This window comes from Trachypithecus francoisi, unplaced genomic scaffold (assembly GCF_009764315.1).
Source record: "Trachypithecus francoisi isolate TF-2019V2 unplaced genomic scaffold, Tfra_2.0 Lachesis_group4, whole genome shotgun sequence".
Lineage (NCBI taxonomy): Eukaryota > Metazoa > Chordata > Mammalia > Primates > Cercopithecidae > Trachypithecus > Trachypithecus francoisi.
In genome coordinates, this window is record NW_022681469.1 from 74,204,539 (window position 1) to 74,224,931 (window position 20,393).

The following is a 20,393-nucleotide window of genomic DNA, read 5'->3' on the forward strand; positions in this document are numbered from 1 at the left end:
AGGCAGATAATTCTTTGATTAAAGCAATTGTCCCCCTTCCCCCCCAAAAAAGTGAGTATGGAATCAGGAGTTTCAGGCTACCTAGGAACACCTTCTCTAGCACAGAGAATTGTGTTTAGACTCAGAACAGTACTCCCTCATAGACACTTTCCAAGGGCAAAATAGATTATCTTACGTACTAATGATGCTCATGGGTGTCTCTCAGGACATTTAGATGTCAGAAAGAAAAAAATATTTCCATGTAACATTTGCTGATAATGATAAATTATCCTTTAAGAATTATCACATCAAATAGATAAACTAGTTTGCCTGGGTAGGAAAAATAATGTGGAATCCTTTATGTTTCCTACTAAGAGCTTTCTATTATTGTAGCCTTCAGGAGCACTGACCTTCCTTCTATTGACAGTTCTGGCAGAAAGCTAGGAAACCTGAATATAACTTTAAGCATCCCCGGAAATACATGAATTGTTATTACAAAGCAAAATAGTCACTTTAAAATTGAGGGTTGAATATGTCTGCACATTACTTGGATGAAAAGTTTTGAGTATATTTGCTTTGATGATTCCAGAATTTTTTATTTTAAGTTCTGGGATACATGTGCTGAATATGCAGGTTTGTTACATAGGTATACATATGCCATGGTGGTTTGCTGCACCTATTAACCCATCATCTGGGTTTTGGACCCGCATGCATTACGTATTTGTCCTAATGCTCTCCCTCCCCTTTCCCCCTACCCCCCAACAGGCCCCAGTGTGTGTGATGTTCCCCTCCTTGTGTCCATATGTTTTGTAGGGCCCATTGTTCAACTTCCACTTATGAGTGAGAACATGCGGTGTTTGGTTTTCCGTTACTGTGTTAGTTTGCTGAGAATAATGGTTTCCAGCTTCATCCATGTCCCTAGAAAGGACATGAATTCATTCCTTTTTATAGCTGCATAGTATTCCATGGTGTATATGTGCCACATTTTCTGTATCAAGTCTATCATTGATGGGCATTTAGGTTGGTTCCAAGTCTTTGCTATTGTGAATAGCACTGCAGTAAACATATGTGTGCATGTGTCTTTATAGTAGAATGATTTATAATCCTTTTGGTATATACCCAGTAGTGGGATTGCTGGGTCAAATGGTATTTCTGGTTCTAGATCCTTGAGGAATTGCCACACTGTCTTCTACAATGGTTGAACTAATTTACACTCCCACCAACAGTGTAAAAGCACTCCTATTTCTTTGAATCCTCACCAGCATTTGTTGTTTCTATACATTTTAATGATTGCCATTCTAACTGGCATGAGATGGTGTCTCATTGTGGGTTTGATTTGCATTTATCTAATGACCGGTGATAATTAGCTTTATTCATGTTTCTTGGCCTCATAAATGTCTTCTTTTGAGAAGTGTCTGTTCATATCTGTTGCCCGCTTTTTGATGGGGTTGTTTGTTTTTTTCTTGTAAAATTGTTTAAGTTCCTTGTAGATTCTGGATATTAGACTTTGTCAGATGGATAGATTACAAAAATTTTGGTGGCTTATTTTTGTATCCATTCATTTCTTCTGCCAAAATTATGACCTCATTTAATTTGTTTGCACATTTATTTCTTCTGGAGACCCCATCTCCAAATCACTATCCTCATCTTTTCTCAGACCTCAGGGAATACTGGCCTCTGTAAGTCTTCTTAATTGCCTTGCTCTTGTCATTCCCTGGGTCTCTACATATGTTGTTCATGGAACAGCACATGCTTGGAATATTCTTTCCCTTTTTTATACTCTGTTAAATTCATAACCTCTGTAGTAGGCAGAATACTCCAATGATGTTCACATCTTAGTCTCCAGAGCCTGTGAATGTGTACATGGTAAAGGATAATTACGACTGCAGATAGTATTACAGCTGTCAATCAACATGTTAAAATAGGGAAAGTAGCCTGGATTATACAGCTGAGCCCAATTTAATCAGAAGAGTCCTTACAAATAGAAGAGGGAGGTAGAAGAGGAGAGTCACAGGATGGTGTGACTATGGGAACAAGGCACAGAGAGAGACAATGTTGCTGGTGATGAAGACAGAGGAAGGGGACCTTGAGCCAAGGAATGAGGGCAGCTCCTGGAAGCTGGAAAAGACAGGGAAACAGATTCTCACCTAGAACCTCCAGGAAGGAATGCAGTCCTGCTGACACCTTGATTTTAGTCCAGGGACCTCAATGTTGGAATTCAATGTGTGATCTTGACATCAGAATTTGATACTATGGAATTGTAAATTAAAACATTTGTGTTGTCACGACCACTAAGTTTGTGCTCTTCACACAGTCACAATAGAAAACAATTACATCATCCTTCAGATTGGAAGTTAAAAATCACTTATTAATTTCTCCAGATATCCATGTTTCTCTGTTAGACCTTTTGTTACCCCAGTACTTATTTTAAAAAACTTTGAAGTATGTAAAATAGCCATAACTAAAATTTAACTTAGGTGTTTATGGCTGTTTTTCCCTGCTTGTCTGTAAACCCCAAGAGTATAGTTCTTGTCTGTCTGTGCTTTCCACAGTGTCAATAAATGTTTATTCAGGGATTGGCTCTCCCCTTTCTCTTCCTTACATACATATGCTTCCAAAGGAAATCAGAGAAAATCGCCCAAACAAAATCCTCACAGGGCAAAGATCATCAGATTCCATATAGTAACCCATTTAATTCCCATAGTGCTTAACTTTCCTAGGTCATTAATTCTCAGAGTGTTATCCCCTGACCAAAGCATTAGTATCACCTGGGAACTACTAAATTAGGGGTGGATCCTAGGATTTGTATTTTAATAAGCTGTTTCCGTGATCTGATGATGCATGCTGAAGTTTGAGAATTATTGCTTTAGTCCAGATTGTTGGGCCCCACACACAGCATTTCTGACTTAGTAGGTGTGGAGTAGGGCCTAAGAATTTGCATTTCTAAAAATTCTAAGTGATTCTGATGCTGCTATTCCTGGGACTTAACTTGGAGAATAACTGACCTAAACAATGTGTAGGCCAGGGGACTTCTAGTGGAATTTGGTCAAAAAAATCTCACAGCTTACAGGTTTTTATGACTTACCATTTTGTGGTTTATATGTCATCCTAAACCAGAAGTCTGTATTTATTTTTAGAGCAAGATTATTATGGCCCTTTATGAAATCCAGCTTACATCTATATTACAGCAAATGGCAGTTAGGTTGAGCAATCCAGTTAATATATCTAAGACTATTTAGTTTTTAATTGTACATATTTAAGATTGCATGATTTTCTGAAACAACAACAGTCTTTGCAAAAATGGATTAAAAGTAATTGTAAACCAGTTTGCTTTGCTCTACAACCTACAACCTACTGTATGATTATTTTCCTAAAAATGAATGTAAAATGTCCCGATGTTATTATATTCTGACAAAGTGACAATTGCTCATAAAATATTTAATAATGTGCCTTAAAAACTAGGAAAAATAACTTGCAGAACATATATTACATTTTAAATAATGATTTGGTTTAATGCAAGATTGATGATGTATGGAGTTTTGAAATCAGCCTTCACTCGAATGTTTCTGTAACTAAGAATGATTATGGCACCACTCTTGTGGAGGGAGGGTTCTCATGGGAAGTTAAGTTATTGTCTTAAATCAGTATGCCCGGTGCTTGTGACACTGATAAGGCAATACACTTCAACATACACAGTGACAAATGGTGGCCTCTTAAGCTGATTTCAAGGTGCAAATAGAATCTGCTTTTTATCCATTTGCCTTCTGTAGAGAACAAATCCTTACATTTCACAGTTGAGGGATACAACACGTGAAGTATCAATGACCTGGGACAGATATCACATTGCTTTCCATTCTCTTATAATAGATTCCATTATTAAAGAAGATAAGGATGAGAGCCAAAGAGGGGAACACACCTCCAGGGGAAGCTGAAAGCCAGAATACAGAAAGCAGATGGAGGGAGAATAAAAACATAATGAGGCATGAAAATTCTGGGGAGTGAGAGGACTTAGTTGACAAATTTGAGCATTTTGAAACAACTAGCAGTTGGTTTATGGTGACTGTAATGAGGTAATTAAGAAGGGAAATTAAGGATAGGTTTATTTAAAACTACATAAGTTAAAATGGGGCAATTATTAATGCGAGAAAATATAAACATAATAAAACATCTGTCTCTATAATATTCAGCAAGTTACATTAATGTATAATGTGATTTTCTATAACTGAAATAATGATATAATTAAACTGGGTAGGAAGAGACAGGGAAATGGTCATGTGCAATGAGGCTGCATCTACCGTAACAGGAAGTACACAGTTAGTATCCAAAAATTACAAATTTAGAAATAGCAGCATAAACCATTTATTTAGAAATATGAAAATAAGTACAATGACATAACCAAGAATAACTACACAGCTAAAAGTGTTAAAAGTGATTTCTTTCCAAAGCAGAAATTGTGTGGGGGTGGGGCAGAGTTGAGTTGCTTTTTATAATAACCCCTTTTAAATATGTTCATGTATTACTAATAAAATGAAACAAGTAACACCTAAAAAGAAAGACTATGGTGATTTTTTTTTGACAATTTAAAAAGTGATTTACAAATTTATTCCATTTTCATTTTGAAGAAGTATTTCATCTGTAAATTAAAATACATATATATCATCAGCAAGAAGACTCAATTGGATATCTTTAGCATTTGGGTGTTGAGTTCTAGTTCTGCCTCACAGAGTTGCATGAGCTTAGGCAGGTCATGTCATCTTCTGTGAACTTTAGTTTCGAGTTACTGTGAGAACTTAATATGATTATGTCTTAATTTAGGAGGTGCCTGACACATTATTTCTTGCACAACTTCTCAGCAACATTAGCCCCAACTTTATTATTTTCTTCATGTTCATAGTGTCTATTTTATCACAATCTTTGGCATTGGTTTCTATCACTATGACCACATCTTCTCAGTTTCTTTTGATGGTTTCTCCTACTGGAAGCACTTTCCTAGAGACCCGTCATTCTACAGCTTCACACCAGATGACTACAATTATTTTCCTGGCATGAACAGCCACATGCAAACAACTCCCACATTCGTATTTCCAGCACAGATCATGCCTGTGACTTCCAGACCTGTATGTCTAACTGCCTTGTTGACATCCTTTTTGGTATTATTCAGGTGTGCTTCAAACTCGACCTATCTGAACCCAAATTCATAATCTATTTCCTCCAAATTTTTTCTTCTACTGTTCCTTAATTTCATGAATAGCACCTTCATCCTTCCAGTTGCACACCCAGAAATCTAGGAGTTCCTTGACATCTCCTGCATTGACAGTTAAATCCTGCTCACACCCAAAGTGCAGTCCATCAACATAGACTGTGGATTTTACATACTAAATATCTCTCAAATTGGCCTCTCCTCGCTTCCTCCATCACCACTATAAACACAGTCTAATTCATGCCATAATCATTTCACACCTACGCCATAAAAGTTTTTCAACTATTCTTCCCCTATCCATTCTCACATCCTATAATCCATTTTCCATAGAGAATCCTAAATTGTTGGCCTTTTATCACTGTCCCTTCATCTGGCATATCACGAATTTTCAATGCATATTTTTTTAAATAAATGCCTACTTGCCTGAGGTCTATTTAAGTAGTTTTGAATGTCAAATAAAATAATGTAAGCGCTGTAAGTGAAATACTGTAAATGAAATATTGTGAAGCAGGATTTACAATGTTTGGGAATATTGACTTTGATACCTTAGAAGTAAATTCCATTAAGTGTAAAAAGCTCTACCACCTTTTAAGGGAAAATAAATTAGATTCAAATAGATAGAAAAGCAGGGAGAAAGATGAGATGTTTGAATAGAAGAAGGTCAACGTTTTGACCTTTGCTATTTGTATCAGTGTGTTTGTTTTTTTGCTTTTTGTGGCATCTATTTTTTCCTCTATTTCTTTGGATTTCTGGGATAGCTAGTGATTTAAGACATTTGATGTCAAGGTAAAAATTATCATCTGTGATAAAAGAGGGAACATGTTTATTAGTTTCACTTTGGAGGGGATTACAATTCAACCACACATTAATGAGTTAGCAAAATGGTCAGAATACATAGTGTAAGGACTCATTTGAAAGCATAAGAAAACAGAAAGAGAAGCCACATATGAAAGAGGTCAGGGGGTGAGAACTGGCCATGTGAGACAAGGGCAAGGAAGAATCTCAGAGCCTGGTTGTACCAGGCGACTGCAAACCACTGCATCATGTGGGGGCAGAGTCTGGGGGACCCACTTGAAAGCAGAGTTGTGAGGACTGTGAAACAAGTATTTTCTTATGCTTTACACTGAGCAGACCTGGAATATTCTACTTTTCAAGGAAAGCAGGATGTGGAAAATATGTGTGGAAGTTTGAAGGAAAGCCACAAACATGAGTAAATGCTGAGAACATTAAATCTGGGTGGACTACTTTCACACAAAAATCCTGAGAAAGTGTAGAAAAAGGAAGACCAAGTCTTTTGTAGCTAAACCTCCCTTTTGGTGCAAATGTAGAATTTCGGTTAGATTTCACAGGAATGTCTAAAATCACATCTAAAATCCCTAAAGAAGCATTGCTTCCAAGTCATAGTCTGGCAGATTGTATGGGTTGGTTTAGGCCTGTAGCTTTGCTGAGGGACTTCATGGAAGGATTAAACACTGCAACCCCTCACTGTGAATGAAGAGCTTCTATTACAGGTATAAGGCAGGTGTTCAGCATGGCACCTGTATATGAAGCATCAGGAAGTTGATAATACAGAGTGTGAGATTCTCATTGATCATTTTGCTGGTACCATTTGAAAGGCATGGCTAAGAAACTTAGTGTTTTGGTTAGTCATTCTGTGGATCCAGAGAATCTAAGAAAATATATTAGTCACAGAAAAAAGTTTTGGCCAGAATCTGACTTTTCATGATATCTCTCTTCATGCTAGTATATTATATTGACTAGGATTGGCTAAAGGGTGGAAAAGCTGTGACTTCCTTTGCAGGGCTACACAGGGAGCTTCTGAGCAGAGACACAGGATAACGTGAAAAAGATGAGAGAGTGTATGTGTAATGAGTGATGTGAAATGAGTGGTTGGTCATTCTATGAGGTGAGGCTCCTCATTTCTTTTTAATTTTTAATCTCTACTTCAATCGTACTTTTCAGTTTTTTACACTATGGCAGAATAAAATATGACTTCTTATTCAGATTTTGCAGCTATTCCTCTGTCTTATCAGTTTTCTTATTCTATTAAATTTCTGATAAGTAGAATACAACACAACCCCCATCTGCAGGACATGGTGATCTGTGATGTTACAGTAGAACTTAGAGAAAGCTATGCTATAATGGAAGGCAACGCTGTCACGTAGGATATGTGGGGCAGAGAGCAAGAAGGATGATCCATCCCTGGGACCCAGATACTATTCTGTGCTTTTTGGACCCCCTGTTTTCTTCCTTGGGGTTACAAGTGGCCATCTTCTCTGGCCACATGGAAAAAGCTGCCAGCAGCAAGAAGTAAAGAGACCATCGTGCAGAGAAAAGAGACAGACAAACAACCTGGGGAGTAAGAGATACTGTTAAAGAGAGAATATGAATGCAGATTCAGTCATGCCTGAAGGCATCATTTCTGGCCTTCAGTTAGTAAAATAAATGTCATGACAGCTTTTCTTACTAAACGCATACTCATGTAGTATCTGTGAAATTAAAAATTGACTAAGGTGTTAATTCATAGAGGTCTTCGCAGCGCCCTAGAGTTTGTTTGCTCCAGCTCATATTTCACATTTTGTCTTTCATTATACTTTGCAGAGGTTCTGTGTTATTCTTTTAGACATCTTGTAAGGAAGAGACTTACTGGATCTCTAGTTAGCATTTTGTGACCTAGAACTGCTACTTGAGAAGGAATGATCCTATGTCATTCCTCTTGTAGCTTAAATTTAGTTTTCATTGACTTACGGCTTGTAAAAGTCTGCAGTGCAGGCTGTGTTTGTTACAGACTTAACCTTTCTACCATCTTGTTGCCTGACTCTCACATAGGTCATTTGGCTGTAGTATTGCCAACCCACGGTTCTCCAGGACTGGTTCAACTGGAAGGCCAATTATTCTAATCCTTTCTCATGGCTCTGTGTGATGATCCCCAAAGCTGTCCATTTGGCCAACAAGGAAAATCTACCTATACAACAGACACCCTTTAGTATGTAAGTAGAACCATCAATATATTATTTAACATAGACACACAGTCTGTATTAGTCAAGGTTCTCTTGATTACAATTCAAATGAATTTAAGCAAAAAAGTAATTTATTGGTTCACTTAACTAGGAAGTCCAGAAATGATGCCTTCAGGCATGACTGAATCTGCATTCACATTCTCTCTTTAACAGTATCTCTTACTCCCCAGGTTGTTTGTCTGTCTCTTTCTCTGCACGATGGTCTCTTTACTTCTTGATGCTGGCAACTTTTTCAATGTGGCCAGAGAATATGGCCACTTATAACCCCAACTATACAATGTCTCACCTTGACAACAGGCAGAAAGAAAGCAGCACTCTTCTCTGTAGCTCTGTATCAATCTGAGACAAGACTCTTATTGACATTACATGCAGCATATGCTTATGTTTGTTCTACTCAGTATATTCATGGGAATGGTGTACTGTGAGTGACTAGGTCTAGGCCATCTGCTCAGCCCAGTTACAGAGGTAAAGAAGCAAAACTGATACCCCATCAAAAGCACATAGAATGGAGGAAGTATTTTCTTTAAAAAATTCAGAGGATAGGAGAAGGGAAGTGTGCTACATAATAGAAATTATGATTGCTATAACAGGAAACACATAAGTTGTTTCCTGTTAGTAACTCTTCTGAGGTTGAATACTGCTATGGTCTCAATGTTTTTGTCCTTCCAAAATTCATATGTTGAAACCTAATCCCCAATGTTATGTGTTAGAGTGCAGGGCTTTTGAGAGGTGATTAAGTCATGAGAGAAGAACCCTCATGAACAAAATTAGTGCCGTTATGAAAGAGACTGCAGAGAGCTAGCTAGCTCCTTTCATTATGGGTTATAATGGTTATAATGGAAAGGTGTCCATCTATGAAGAAGCAGGTCCTCTCCAGACACTGAATCAGCTGGTGCCTTGATCTTGGATTTCCTAGCCTCCAGAACTGTGAGAAATAAATTTCTGTTATTTATAAGCCACCCAGCCTAAGGTATTTTGTAATAGCAGCCCAAATGAACCAAGGCAAATGCTAAAATCTCATAGCTATCTGACAACTGTTATCCTATTGTGTTTGATTAGGGATATTTGGATGGCTGAGAAGAGAAAGGATATCTGGACTATAATATAATCAAAGTTGATGTTTTATCATTTAGCTTCAGTTTTTTGTCACAGGATATTTTTTTCTGACCTTCGGATTTCAGAAGGTACTACACTGTTATACTGTTACCTGCTGTAAGATGATTATTAAATATCAAAGTCAGAGATTTTTGTTTTGTAAATTTATGCCCTCCAAATGTAATTTTAGATATTTTACCAGGCAAAGGAATAAACTCCACCAAATAACATAAAATCTTAAAATTTTTTCATACATTTTTTGTGTTGTGGTCTTATTAAAATTCATATTTCCTTTTATAAGAACTGAAGATAAACCCAGAGGAGAAAAATTCAGTACATTAATATTCCATGAATACTGGGGATCAGTAAATCTAGCAATTTTCTTTCAACTACGTGCTAGGATTGGAATAATATCATGTAGAAAAGACAATTATTTGGTTTATACTTGTAACTCATGAAAATACGTACATTACAAGCTTGACAAACTACATTTTCCAATTTCTCAAAAATATGTTTAGAAATGAATTCAAAAGGGCATCAGTGGAAAAATAGAGGAAATACTCTTACCTTGTGAAAAACAGGAGATAAATGACAATTCTAAAATGTCATAGTGCCACATTACCAAAATCTCTTTCATGCCTCTTATTCACATGCCCCAGTGAATGCATCTATATAAAGTTTCTTCGAAGTTGGAGATCTGAGGATCAGATGTAATGTCGTTCTAAAATAATCCAGGAGCTGGCTGAGTCTGCTTACATTTTGTTTTATTTTAGTTTGTTTTTCAGAGAGGATGACTTGAGTTTTTTTATTGCCTCCTTTTAGGAGATAAAAACCAAGCATGCTTTTTGGAGCTGCAGTAACAAAATTAACCATATATCAGAAACATTACGGTCTTAGATTTTCTGTTGCAATTCTTAGAACATGGCTATGCAATGTAATAATTGTGATTTTAGTTCCTCACACTAATTACAATTTTTAGGTGTATATTACATTGCAGTTCTAATTAATTGAGAGAATACTGGGTAGAAGAGTTTTTACCATACTAACTTTGGTCGTCAGTTAGAATTAAAGAGAAAAGGAAACAGGCAAGCAAACTTCCTGAATGATTACAGAAAGTGATATCTGAGTAATAAATGTCAGGTCAGGCTCTATTAGACCAAACAAATCCATAAATTGGGGAATTATCTAAAAAATTCAAACTGGACTTTATATAAATGGCATTTGGGGTTGGAATTTCTCCAATCAAAGTTGCACTCTGATCTGTACTGCCTGACATCATCAGATTGAGTTCACTCCACCTTGTGCTCTGTGGCCCTGACAGAAAGGGCGCTCTGAGGACACATATTCTCATTCAGTATTTCACACTCCATGATGATGGTCTCATCACTGTAAAAAGCTCAATGGTGGCTGCAAGAAAAGGCACCATAAAATGCATGTCAGCCCCTTGGGTTGCTAAATTTACTGAATTTGGAGTATAGAAAAAAGGTTCTTCCCACTTCCATATGCGGAAAAACACAGAGAATGGCCAAAAAAAAAAAAAAAAGGAAAAAGAAAAAGAAAAATAATAAGGTCAGGGAATATAAAAAGGGAAAAGTTCCTCCAGAATTATCTAGGACGAAAGCTGCCCTGACTGATTGAAGGATACTGTGATACTGTGGCTGGGAAAGGGAGAATAGCATTCCACATGTTCAAGACCCAGCACAATAATGATTGGTCTTCCGTCAGTTGATAGAGATCTTGAACCCAAGACATCAAATCTATTAGACCAGGAACTCTATACTTCTCAAATGACTGTCTGCCCTTCTTTTCCCTCCTGCTACTTTACCAAATTTTGCAGTACTATGCCAAAGATTAAATTCCCTTGGATCAACATGGAATAATCAGCTAACATTTTTTCAAGCAATTACTAAGATCATCAACTTTTTTTAAAACATCAATTTTGCCAGAAAATTTTGGAAAAAGTTAAATAACAACATAATATACAACATAATATATTCTGTGAATCTGTAAGGTTCAACCTTGAGACTAGAAAGATGGTTTCCTTCTATAGGTGTGTCACTTCTGGCAAACCTCAGCATGCTCTGGAGTGCACTTTAATTCTTTGACCATAAGAGATGTATTAATGAATAAATTGAGAAGCACTGTGAAAAAGACACCTAAAATCCTTCAGCTCTACTTTTACAGATAGTTATACACTTTTGTCTCTAATTCTCATAACAAATGGGGCATTTCGTGTTTGAAAGACCCACTGGAAATCTATACTTGCATATCGTCACTTAGAAATAGGTAAGTCCTAATAATGCCTTATCTATCTAGTCAATTTCAGATGTTCTTACTTGAGATATTTCATATATATATACCAAGATAAGATAAAAGAAAAGTAGTTTTCAACAATAACTAGGGATGGTTTATTCTTCAGTAATTTTGTTTTGAAAGGATTTTAAATTTACAGAAGAATTGCAGAAATAGAGCAGACAGTTCCCATATACTCTTTGTCTGATTTCCCTAATGTTATCATTTTCATATTCATGGTACATTTATCAAAACTAAGAAATTAGCATTGCTATAATACTATTAAACTACAGACTTCATTCAGATTTCCCAAGTTATTTCCACCTTTTTTCTGTTCCTGGATCTAACTGCATTCTTGCATTTTTACTTTCCTCTTATTCTTTTCAAATACTACAATAGATATAGCATTACTATTTTTAAGAGCTTTGCTCTTTCAGGATCATCAAAGGCAACTAATAGCTTCATAGTTTTTTAAAAAATTAGTGTTAAACTTCTACATTAAATCTGCTGGCTGCTTTAAAGCAATAAGAAATGTACTGTGTGGAATTTTAAGCTTGAGCATCAGGAAAATGGGTTAAAAACTGCAACCATTTCTAGACACCTAGAATCTCCTTCCTTCTAGCAAAATCCTTTTCAACTAGGAACTGATTTTCTGATAGGCTAGATTTGATTGATTTCAGAAAAGCTCAGAACTTTTTGTTAGGAATTTTCCGGCTCACTTACAGCTCAAACTCCCACTCTCTTATGGCACAGATAAATTTTGAGTCACTTTGAGGCAAGGACCTGTTCTTACTCACTTTTGTATCCTGAACATTACCTTAAACTTGATAAATATTTGTGGAATTAATGAACATATGAAATTTCCTAGAATCTTCAAGTTGGAGTGAATTTGAAAAAACTTGACACTTCCAGGTTAATTAGACTCCGGAGCCTTCACCTTTGACTGCCTTTGGGATGTTTTGGTGTAGATAGTGTCAAAGAGGTTGATAGGTGATGTGTTATAGACAGCTTCATGGAAATGTCATGAACCTGTGTAGCATACTGCCAGAAAACTCACTAACTTTTAAATATCTAATGTTTCTTTTCTAAGAGAACTAACAAGAGCCCTTTTCTTCTCATAAATGTGCAATCAACAGATTATAGAGAAATGTGTCCATAGCACAATGATAAACATCAAATGAAGTATTAGTCATATCCTGCTTGGATATAAGCAATTTTCTAATAATAAAGCTATCATTCAAACAGCAATAATTCTAGGGTTCTAAATACTGACATGTGAAGTGGACCAGGGCAGGAATGTGCTCAGTGATTACCCTACTGGTCTCAACATGTTACTGTTTTGCCACAATTCAAATTTAAATCTCAATGGCCTGGGTTTTTTGTCATCTTTCTGTCTGAGTTCTTGAACCCTTACTGATAGACTGGGATAAATGTATGTGTATGGCCACTTAACATTACATGTCAAGTTGTTTATGTGTTTTGTGAGTTTTTGTTAATAATCTACATTACCAAAAGAATTAGAAATGCCTAAGGGACTTGAAAGTCTGAATAGGTTGTTAAGGCTAATTCTTAGATGTGGTGGGTGTTAGATTTTGTAAATCTATTTTATCCAGGTAGAATTTTAGCTGTGTCACTATATGGTATGGGACTCTGCTGTGATCTGAATATGTCCCCCAAAATTCATATGTTGGAAACTTAATCCCCAGTGCAATAATGTTGGGAGGTGGGGCATTTGGGAGAGTGCTTAGGTAATGAGGACTCCACCTTGATGAATTAATGCTGCTATAAAAAGAGTTTGCTATAGTGGGTTCTCTCTCTTCCACTTTTCTGCTATGTGAGAACATAACAAGTAGGCCCACACAAGATGCCAGCAGCTTAATCTTGGACTTCTCTGCCTCCAGAACTGTGAGAGAATAAATTTCTCTTTTTTATAAATTAGCCAATCTCAGATATTCTACTACAGTGCACAAAATGGATTAAGATAGCTTCATATGTCCTACATTTCCCAGAACACTAAAAAGAGAGCCCTGAGAGAGGGACCATGAGTAAATACTTGCTACTTTAAAGATTGGAGTGATCGGCCGGGCGCGGTGGCTCAAGCCTGTAATCCCAGCACTTTGGGAGGCCGAGACGGGCGGATCACAAGGTCAGGAGATCGAGACCATCCTGGCTAACAAGGTGAAACCCGTCTCTACTAAAAGATACAAAAAACTAGCCGGGCGAGGTGGCGGGCGCCTGTAGTCCCAGCTACTCCGGAGGCTGAGGCAGGAGAATGGCGTAAACCCGGGAGGCGGAGCTTGCAGTGAGCTGAGATCCGGCCACTGCACTCCAGCCTGGGAGACAGAGCCAGACTCTGTCTCAAAAAAAAAAAAAAAAAAAAAAAAAAAAAAAAGATTGGAGTGATGGTTGTTATTGTAAAACTCTAGAATGTGCAAATAGCCAGTGCCATTATCTCTACCCTGTTAGATGATCTGAGGGAGATTCTACCTGGGATTGTCAGTAAATGGTGAGTGATCTAGTTTATTCACAATAAGATGTTAATAAGCATTGTTTATTTGATTGGGTTTATGTGATAGGATTTGAAGGATAATTGGGCATAATTTAGATCATGGAGAACAAAGTTTTTCTGTAAAGAACTAGATAGTAAATTCTTTCAGCATTGTGGGTCTGTCTATCCTACTCAACTCTACCTTTGTATCTTGAAAACAGATATAGACACTATGTAAACAACTAGGTGTGGTAGTGTCCCAATAAAAACTTTATTTATAAAAACTGGTGAATGGGGTTACATTTGGCCCCTGGGCCATAGTTTAACAACTTGGTTTAAAGTCACAAAATGTTCCGGGTCTTTCCTAAGGCAAACTCACATTTAGAACAAAATCATACAGATTTAGACTCCTTAGAATTACACTGATGCTAATCAGACCTTGCAGCATTGCTCTGTACTAACTGCCCTCAGAATCTTTTCCCTCAGGATGAGACACAAGTCAGGTATTTGTAGATGGTCTCCTGACATACAACAAGCATACTGAATTTGAGAAAGGGGTCTATTTTGGCTCAGGACATAAGTAACTCCATAGCAATTATTGCCATTATAGACAGCTGATTTGTGGTAATGATTAACTCAAATAATCATTTTATTTAAAAATTCACTTGGAAACTGTGAAAAGTCAAACCAATTTCACAAAAAATTGGATATGAGAAATTGGTTTCTACTATACAAAATTTTTGCTAAATATGGGGTTAATCAGATAGCCATTTATGTCTCATTTCTCACCTGTCTTAGTGAAATGCACCTTAGTTTGACTCAGAAAGCACCATCAAGTCAACCTGTTGCACTATCTTTGCCTACTTGCATTTCATTTCTTTCTTGCTTCGACATTTATTAGATGCCTATTTGAGGAGGAGGAAGAGGAGGTTAAAACTATGAAGCATATGCAAATCAGCCACCTTTAAGTGCAGTAATTAAAGACGATAGTTTATATATATTAATATAGTCACTGGCCCTGTTCTTGCTTTTCAAGTGCTGTGAAATGCGTGGGTTGGATAGAGTTGAGACTTCCTCACATAGGTTCCAGCACCTTTCAGGCAACTGCTATTAGTAGGCAATTACTTGATGGTTTCTGTTAATCAGTCAGGTCAGGTATAACTTGAAGTCGCTTACTCTTACGCTGTGTCTCATAACAGTCGGCATTTGGTATCAATTGCTAAAACGTCTTTTCTTCCTCTGGCAGCAATTGAAATTAATTTGGTGTTCTTCCTGCTGGCTTATCCTTGTGAAACATTATTTCTTCTTAGTTCTTGACATATTGGTTGCTTGATGCATAACTTGCACTTAAAGTCTTCCCCTAGCAGGGCAGCCAACCTAATTCCCATGAAGACAATGGCCCAGCAGGCAACCCAGGCTGTCACAGCAGCAGACACGGAACCCAAACCCAGGTCAGCTGCTCCGTTGCCCTCTTTCTCCTTCTCCATCTGCCTATTTAGAATGAGACTCTAAAGAGGCTCTTGTGCAAACTTCAACTTATATTAAGAAGATATACACTGTGGTAGGAAAACGAGAAGCTTTGGGTTTAGATAGCCCCCTTTTCACACTTTGATTCTACCCCTTACTTGTATGACCTGGGACAAGCCATTTAATCTCTCAGTACCTAGTGACTTCATCTGTAAAACAAGAAACTCATTTCAACACCACATATACATACATATGTATTACCTATCATATGCCAGACACATAATAAGTTAGTAAGTGCTTCAAAAATTCCTACTTGGAAGGAAATGTCCTTTCTACAGCCTCAACCCAAAATGAATGGTTGTGATTTTTTGGAGGTAAGTCTTTTTAAAGCTCTCCTGAGTCAAATAGCCTAGCTGAGTGAAGGAACAGCCTTCTCAGGGCCCTGTAGGACTGTCACAAGCAATGATTTATGGCTGTGACAGCGAGCGCTCATGTCTGAAACCACAGCTTGCTGAGGCTAGAGTGGGTTTCTGAGGCTTTTGTGTAATGGACTTTGTTTCATGCTAATAAACACAAAAACTTCTTCTCTATAAACATGTTCCTTGTGGACCCTGGAGGCTACAGTGCTGATGAGTTTTTTTTTTTTTTTTTTTTTTTTTTTAATGAAAAATATGATGAACTGCAACCACCCAATTAGAGAGCCTCAGTCAGATCACTAGAAGCTTTCAGTCCTGGACACAATAGAAGCGGTTTTAAGGGGCTCACGCAGGAGAAACTGTAATGAGAAAACACGGACTTTGCTTTTATTCTTAGAAGCAGCTTTGTCTTCTCTCTAGGCTCAGAGCTGTGCTGCTGGGACTGAACTCATTTCCCAACAAACTATTTTTGTTTCTCACTTGTTATGTGAATAACTTCAGAAATGCAGGCATCTTAGTCCCCACAAGTGCAAAGGGTTTGACAACACAATGAGTAGCTGTGGACAATTCCCAACTGTCACCCAGAAGCCTGTACTTATTGGAAGAGACTCACCAAATCCTAGGATGGTTCTGATCTAGGAGCCTCCCCAGGGAAGTGTTAACAAAGAGGATGAAACTCAAGAAGTAATTCTCTAGGTACTGTTTTTGCCCATGGGCTATTGCCGAGAGACTGTCATGTGTGCGTATTTTAAGATTATTTGTGGATGATGGGATCATGGGCAGCTGATGAAGAAAAACATCAGAATAAAAGTTCTAAAGCATAGTAAGCCTCCCATCTGTGGAGCCTCCCTGATGTGCAGATATATTCTAAAGTTTGAGTCCAAGCTGTTCCGGATCAATGCCATTGAGATTAGGGCTACATCTCTTCACTGACCTAGCCAGCTCTGAGACACCACAGCAGAGTTCTGATTACACACATCCCTTCCTTGTCTTCCTCTAATTTTTTTTTTTCCTCTGTTGATGCCCCCATTGTTGGCCTATCTCATCAAGGTTTGTTTTTCTTTAGGTCTTTATTAAAAATAAGAGATAAAGATGTATTTGCCTACTCTTAAAGTGGATCTTAAAGCAGATGTGTTTGTTCCATCAACTCATCCTCCGCTCATAGTAGCATATTCATAATAAATGCAGATACATTTATTAAACACTAATACCAGCCATACCCTGTATCATGCACTAGGATTCAATAGTGAGCAAAACAAACAGAAACTTAAAACCATAACCAAAAAATCAAAGAAATATAACACTGTAAACTATAATCAGTGGCACAGAGGAGAAGTACAAGCTACAACAATAACTTGTTTGGGGAGCTGATAAAGGCTGATGAGTCACAGAAGCTTTCCTGAGGGATGATTTTTTTGGATCAAGACCTGATGAATAAGTAAAAGCAAAAGCAAGATAATTCTGGGCCACAGAAGCAGCAGGTGCAAAGGTCCTGAACCAAAAGGAATTTGGCATATCGGTGTAACTGAAAGCAAGAGAGTGTGGCCAGAAAGCCAAAGAAGAGTGAGAGATGACAAAGGCAGGGTTGGGAAGCAGTGGCCACATCAAATAGGACCAAAGATATTGGGTTTTTAATCTACAAACCAATGAGATATATTTAACGTTTAATAAAAAGAGATATATGATCAGATTTGTTTATAATAAATAAAATAACTGCAGCATGTAGAACTGATTAAAGAGAGGGTGTGGTGGTTTTAAAGTATGATCACAAATTCTTTGATATTCTTTGTTTCAATAGTTAGAGTATAATTCTTCTTGAGTGGGATGGGTTCAGTGATTCACTCCTAATAAAAACAGACAGTGCAGCCTCTACCACGTTCTCTTTAATCATTTGTTCTGGAGGAAGCTAGCTGCCCTATGATAAGAAACTAAAAAGTTCTAACAAGAAGCTTGGAACTCCAACAGCCATGTGATCCAACTAGGCAGCAAATCCTCTAGCCATAGTCAAGCCTTCAGATGATGGTAGCCTCTGCCAACATCTTGACAGACACCAAGTTAGAACAAGGCAGCTTAATGGCTCCTGGCCTCCCAACTCTCAGAAACTGTGTGAGAATATAATTATTTGTTATTTTAAGCAGCTAAATGTTGGAATGGTTTGTTGTGCAGCAATAGATAATAAATATAGAAGATAAACATGGAAATGTTAGTAGGATGTTTCTACAGCAGCCCAAACAGATAATGATGCCTTAACTTAAAGTAATTGCTCCTCAAGTACATCTTCACTTCCTCTTTCTAAGGACACACCATGGGTATCAGATATGACTGCTGGAAAGCCGTAGATGTAGCTTTGAATCCAGGCTTTGCTATTTAATTATAGATGATCTTGTTATGCCTCTCTACAGCAAGGGTTGTTTTATTCAAATGATAGAGCCATTAGTATTACTACCCTCTTAGATTACATGAGAAGATGCATGTAAAGTCCATAGTAAAGGTGTTAGAGCATAGTAACTGCCAGTTTTTGTTATTATTATTTAGTGCCAGTTTTTATTATTATTATCATTATCCATATAGATGATAATTTCTCTCTCTGAATCCTGTTCTTTGCTATGAGAACAACTGCCATTAAGCACTACAGTATCACTTTCCTTATCAAATTACATTCATGGATTCCCATTACTTTCCAAATGCACTTGCAATTTTTGGGCCATACATTAGGGGTTTTCTGCCTTGAAGTGCCACCTTGCTGCCTGTGTGAACCTCTGCTTCCTGCAAATTATTCTTCTCCTTAATTAGGTTCTTTTTTCATGGCTTATGATGTTTGATTGAGTCACTTAATTTCTATTATCCTTAGTTTTTGCACCAATATGTTGCACATGTTAATAAATACCTACTCCTTCCCACTGTGCAGGGAAAGGATAATAAAAGTTCAATTGTTCATTGTGACAAACTCATCCTATTTACAAGAAGCCTGAGCCATGTATGTTGCTCCTCCTACATACACATACATAAAATCAAAGAACCACCAAAGAGCATCACTCTGGAGGTTTTACAAACTTTGAGGAGGCACTTCAGGTCTCAGGCCTCAGGTCTCAACTGGTTTTAACTCACTTTCAGCATATTGAACTCATCTTCCTCACCCCTAGTTTCCCAACAGAAGTTTGAGATGTTGATTAATCACTGTTGATCCATTCTCAGTCATGTTTTATTGCTTAATTAACTTCAGTCAGTCTCTTGCTATTCTCAGAACAATCCAAAGCCCTATTGCTCTACATTTAGATACAGAGGATGAAGAGGAAGATTCCTTCATAGGCCCAGGCAATAGCACGTCTACTGACAGCTACTGAGATGACTCCAAACTAGTCTGACCTCACTAACCAGAGGAGCTTGAGAAATGCAGATATTTGACCCACTTTAAATGCATCCTAGATCTGTCATTTTAAATAGTGCATATTTTTGGTGACTTCTCATTTGAATAGCCTACCCAGATTGACTCAAAAGTAGGAATGCATAATTTTTTACTCTCTATGGTCCCAACTGAGATTATTACTCCTGGTAGAATGCCCTTCAGAGACCAGTGGTAGTACCTGAAAATTGTTTATGGGTCTCTTCCTCCCCTCTTCAAGTCTCCTTTAAAACAGAGAGAAGCTGCCCAATAGAGAGACTCTTTAATTTGCCAAGGACCAGCCCAACCCAAAGTGTCTTGACCTTTTAAATTTTTTTCTTGTTTGAAATAGAATCAACACAAAGTCATTTTCATTAATCTAAAGTATGGCAGTGATTTTGCAATACAGTATATAATGAGGATTTTGTAGACATCTTTGCAACGTTTTTTAATGTTCATGTTTCCAATAGCCACACTGTAGATTTCTCAGCATGATTTTGCATGTAAAACAAACTACCAATAGCAAGAGAGTAATTTAATAATTTCATTGCTCTTTTGCATGATCTATAGCCTTCTTATATCTATCCAAATATGTGTCACAAGTTTCCTATATAATATTTTAGATATAGTTGATATTTAAGTGGCCCCTAAACAAAGATTTTATCAACAAACTGAGATGCAGTCTCAGTTTCAACACTTAGAAATATTTTTTTTTTTTTTTTTTTTTTTTGAGGCGGAGTCTCGCTCTGTCACCCGGACTGGAGTGCAGTGGCCAGATCTCAGCTCACTGCAAGCTCCGCCTCCTGGGTTTCCGCCATTCTCCTGCCTCAGCCTCCCAAGTAGCTGGGACTACAGGCGCCCGCCACCTCGCCCGGCTAGTTTTTGTATTTTTAGTAGAGACGGGGTTTCACCGTATTAGCCAGGATGGTCTCGATCTCCTGACCTCGTGATCCGCCCGTCTCGGCCTCCCAAAGTGCTGGGATTACAGGCTTGAGCCACCGCGCCCGGCCCACTTAGAAATATTTTTAAGTTTTTTATTGAATGAGACAAACAG

The 20,393-nt window shown here is 37.6% G+C and overlaps 1 long non-coding RNA gene across 4 annotated transcripts in view; it reads left to right on the forward strand.

Moving 5' to 3' along the window:
* Positions 1 to 20,393, forward strand: part of LOC117072506 — a 170,160-nt gene that overhangs the window by 11,038 nt on the left and 138,729 nt on the right. For 3 of the 4 annotated variants that reach the window (XR_004432826.1, XR_004432825.1, XR_004432824.1), the window contains exon 3: positions 8,009 to 8,169. The exons of the other annotated variant lie outside the window; for it this stretch is intronic. This is a non-coding gene — a long non-coding RNA (uncharacterized LOC117072506). The remainder of the gene's footprint in view (positions 1 to 8,008; positions 8,170 to 20,393) is intronic. 4 annotated transcript variants of the gene reach the window in all.